The sequence below is a fragment of the Callorhinus ursinus genome, unplaced genomic scaffold, assembly GCF_003265705.2.
Source record: "Callorhinus ursinus isolate GAN/ISIS: 27379988/994484 unplaced genomic scaffold, GSC_fseal_2.0 scaffold69, whole genome shotgun sequence".
NCBI classification, from domain to species: domain Eukaryota; kingdom Metazoa; phylum Chordata; class Mammalia; order Carnivora; family Otariidae; genus Callorhinus; species Callorhinus ursinus.
In genome coordinates, this window is record NW_027397131.1 from 1 (window position 1) to 5078 (window position 5078).

Genomic DNA, 5078 nt, shown 5'->3' on the forward strand with positions numbered 1-5078 from the left:
CCCAAATAAATGAAATCATGAATGAAAGAGGAGAGATCACAACCCACACAAAAGATATACAAACAATTATAAGAACATATTATGAGCAACTCTCTGCCAGCAAATTAGATAATCTGGAAGAAATGGATGCATTCCTAGAGATGTATCAACTACCAAAACTGAACCAGGAAGAAATGGAAAACCTGAACAGACCTATAACCACTAAGGAAATTGAAGCAGTCATCAAAAATCTCCCAACAAACAAAATCCCAGGGCTAGATGGCTTCTCAGGGGAAATCTACCAAACATTTCAAGAATAATGAATACCTATTCTTCTGTAACTGTTCCAAAAAATAGAAATTGAAGGAAAGCTTCCAAACTCATTTTATGAGGCCACCATTACCTTGATCCCCAAACCAGACAAAGACCCCATCAAAAAGGAGAATTACAGACCAATATCATTGATGAACATGGATGCAAAAATTCTCACCGAAATACTAGCCAATAGGATCCAACAGTACATTAAAAGCATTATTCACCATGACGAAGTGGGATTTATCCCTGGGCTGCAAGGTTGGTTCAACATCCGCAAATCAATCAGTGTGATACAATACATTAATAAAAGAAAGAACAAGAACCATATGATCCTCTCAATAGATGCAGAAAAAGCATTTGACAAAGTACAGCATCTTTTCTTGATCAAAACTCTAGAGTATAGGGATAGAGGCTCCATACCTTGATATCATAAAAGCCATCTATGAAAAACCCACAGTGAATATCATTCTCAATGGGGAAAAATGAAAGCTTTCCCCCTAAGGTCAGGAACACGGCAGGGATGACCACTATCACCACTGCTTTTCACCATAGTATTAGAAGTCTTTGCCACAGCAATCAGACAACAAAAACAAAAAATCAGAGGCATCCAAATCAGCAAAGAAGAAGTCACACTCTCACTCTTTGCAGATGATATGAAACTTTATGTGGAAAACCCAAAGACTCCATCCCAAAACTGCTAGAACTCATACAGGAATTCAGTCTAGTGGCAGGATATAAAATCAATGCACAGAAATCAGTGGCATTCCTATACACCAACAACAAGACAGAAGAAAGAGAAATTAAGGAGTTGATCCCATTTCCAATGCACCCAAAACCATAAGATACCCAGGAATAAATCTCACCAAAGAGGCAAAGAATCTGTACTCAGAAAACTCTAAAATGCTCATGAAAGAAATTGAAGAAGACACAAAGAAATGGAAAAACATTCCATGCTCATGGGTTGGAAGAACAAATATTGTGAAGATCTCAATGCTACCTAGAGCAATCTACACATTCAATGCAATCCCCATCAAAATACCATCCACTTTTTGCAATGAAATGGAACAGATAATCCAAAAATTTGTATGGAACCAGAAAAGAACCCAATAGCCAGAGGAATATTGAAAAAGAAAAGCAAAGCTGGCGGCATCACAATTCCAGACTTCAAGCTCTATTACAACTGTCATCATCAAGACAGTATGTTACTGGCACAAAAACAGACACATAGATCAATGGAACAGAATCGAGAGCCCAGAAATGGACCCTCAACTTATCTTTGACAAAGCAGGAAAGAATTCCCAGTGGAAAAAAGACAGTCTCTTCAACAAATGGTGTTGGGAAAATTGGACAGCCACGTGCAGAAGAATGAAACTGGACCATTTCCTTAGAGCACACACAAAAATAGTCTCCAAATGAAAGACCTAAATGTGAGACATGAGTCCATCAAAATCCTAAAGGAGAACACAGGTAGCAACCTCTTCAACCTCAGCTGCAGCAACTTCTTCCTAGAAACATCACCAAAGGCAAAGGAAGCCAGGGTAAAAATGAACTATTGGGATTTCATCAAGATAAAAAGCTTTTGCACAGCAAAAGAAACAGTACACAAAACCAAAGGACAACGGACAGAATGGGAGAAGATATTTGCATGACATATCAGATAAAGGGCTAGTATCCAAAATCTATAAGGAACTTATCAAATTCAAAATCCAGGAACAAATAATCCAATCAAGAAATGGGCAGAAGACATGAACAGACTTTTCTGCAAAGAAGACATCCCAATGGCCAACAGACACATGAAAAAGTGCTCAACATTGCTCGGCATCAGGGAAATCCAAATCAAAACCTCAGTGAGATACCACCTCACACCAGTCAGAATGGCTAAAATTAACAAGTTATTAAAGACAGATGTGCAGAAAGGGGAACCCTCCTACACTGCGGTGGGAATGGAAGCTGGTGCAGCCACTCTGGAAAACATAATGGAGGTTCCTCAAAAATTTGAAAATAGAGCTATCATACAATCCAGCCATTGCACTACTGGGTATTTACCCCAAAGATACAAATGTAGTGATCCGTAGGGTATGTGCATCCCAATGTTTATAGCAGCAATGTCCACAATAGCTAATCTGTGGAAAGAGCCAAGATGTCCATCGACAGATGAATGGATAAAGAAGATGTGGTATATATTATATATTCCACACAATGGAATATTATGCAGCCACCAAAGGAATGAAATCTTGCCATTTGCAATGACTAGGATGGAACTGGAACGTATTATCCTGAACAAAATAATTCAATCAGAGAAAGACATGTATCATATGATCTCACTGACATGAGGAATTCTTAATCTCAGGAAACAAACTTAGGGTTGCTGGAGTAGTGGGTGTGGGAGGGATGGGGTGGCTGGGTGAGAAACATTGGTTAGGGTTTCTGCTCTGATGATTGCTGTGAATTGTGTAAGACTGATGAATCACAGACCTCTATCTCTGAAACAAATAATGCTTTATGTGTTAAAAAAACAAAAAACAAAGAAGAAGAAGCAGCAGAAGATAATAGGAAGGAAAAAACGAAGGGTGGGAAATTGGATGGGGCAATGAACCATGAGAGACTATGGACTCTGAGAAACAAACTGAGGATTCTAGAGGGGAGTGGGTTAGGGGGATGGGTTAGTCTGGTGATGTGTATTAAAGAGGGCACGTATTGAATGCAGCACTGGGTCTTATATGCAAATAATGAATCATGGAACACTACATCAAAAACTAATGATGTAATGTATGGTGATAACATAACATAATAAAATAAAATTTAAAAAAATAATGATACAGCAACTTTAGAAAACAGTTTGGAATTTTCTAATAAAGCTAACCATGAACTGACCCAGTGAATCAGCACCCTCAATCCAGGACATTTACTCAAGTGAAACAAAAACCTATTTTCACACCAAAACTGTATGCAAATATTTGGAGTAACCTTATTCATAATTGCAAAAGACTGGAAACAATCAGATGTCCTTCAACCTGGGAGTAAATTAAAAATTGGAAATTTATACAATGTAACACTATACTGAAATAAAAAGGAATGAAGTACTGACAGAGGCAATAATATAGATTGACCTCAAAAAGTTATGTTTAATGAAAGAAGATACAGTCAAAATGCTACGCACTTTATTCCATTTATATGACATTCTGGAAAAGACAAAACTATAAAAACACAAAACCGATCAATGATTGACAGGGTCTAGGGGATGGGGGAAGGCAATCACTAAACAGGAATGTGGAGGAATTGGAAAAGTGATGAGACTGTTTTATCTTGATTCTACATGGCTGTACACATTTACCAAATTCCCAAAACTATGTGCTAAAAAAGGATAAATTGTATTACATGGAAGTTTATGTTAATAAAAAGGGAAAAATTTTAATTACAAAAATATATTATGAAAAAAATACTAAAAGGCTTTTGGTTGGTTTCACAAAAAGTGGAATGGTAGCTTGAGTCCAATGCCTAAAAGTTAAGGCAAACTTATGAAACATTAGTGAATATTGAGAGTAGGGAAGATGGATATTAGTCTATTTTCATCGAGATATGAGATGATAAATGATACATATTTTATACTTTCCTTTTAAGAAATTAGATAGTTTTATTTACTTACAAATTAATAAATATTTCCTTCATATTTTAAAAAAGATTTTATTTATTTATCTGACAGAGAGAGAGAGCACAAGCAGGGGGAGAAGCAGAGGGAGAGGGAGAAGCAGGCTCCCCGCTGAGCAAGAAGTCCAATGCAGGGCTTGATCCAGGACCCTGGGATCAGACCTGTGCTGAAGGCAGATGCTTAACTGACTGAGCCACCCAGGCACCCCTATTTCCTTCAATTTTTATTTCTTATTTTTTTTCTTTTGGTATGAATAATTCTTTGTTTAGAGAAGAAACCTTAAAAATTCTGGAAAAGAAAAAGTAGGAAATTTAAAATAAAGAAAAATAATTGCTATAGACAGACAATCAAGGTAAAAATTTTGATCTAAAATCTTCCAGAATTTTTTGTTTGGCTATGTATTCCTTTTTGTACTTATGAATTAATTTTTAAAATTTAAATGTGCCTTTGTTAGATTTTATATCAATTGTCTTTTAGCAAGGGACACATATATATAGTATATATGCATATATAACAGTAAATTTTGTGATAAATATTTCTTATAGCAACAAATTATGAATTTATTTCCATGTTTGTATAAAATAAATTTTAATGCCTGCATGTTCTTTTAATTTACCACAACATACTTTATTAAATCAAACCTCTTTTATTGGAACTATAGCTGTTTTCTCACTATTATAGGGCTGAAGTCTTTATACTTGTTTGTCAAATGTAGCTGAAAATTACAGATATGATATTAAAATTTTTTAGAAAGAAAAAAGGAAATAAAAACAAAACAATTGCATTTATGAGTCCACATTGTGGTTCAAAATTTAATAGAGTTTTATTAGAACAGTTTCTATTAGCTCTTAGTTGAACCATAGAAAGAAAATACATTAATAGAAAACTAATTCTGTCCTCTAGAAATACACAAAGTAGGAGGAAGAATCCATTCATTTGCTTTAGTAAGGATATATATATAGTAAGGATATATATAAATTAAGGATAAGGTTGTTTTAGTTTTACAAAATCTGTTCTTTCCAACCATTTGAAGAGTTCCATGACTTTCTTTGTTAACCTAGTTGGAAGCTTTAAGTGTGCATAACCATTAAAAACAGGAAGGAAGAAAGAAGGAAGGAAGGAAGGAAGGAAGGAA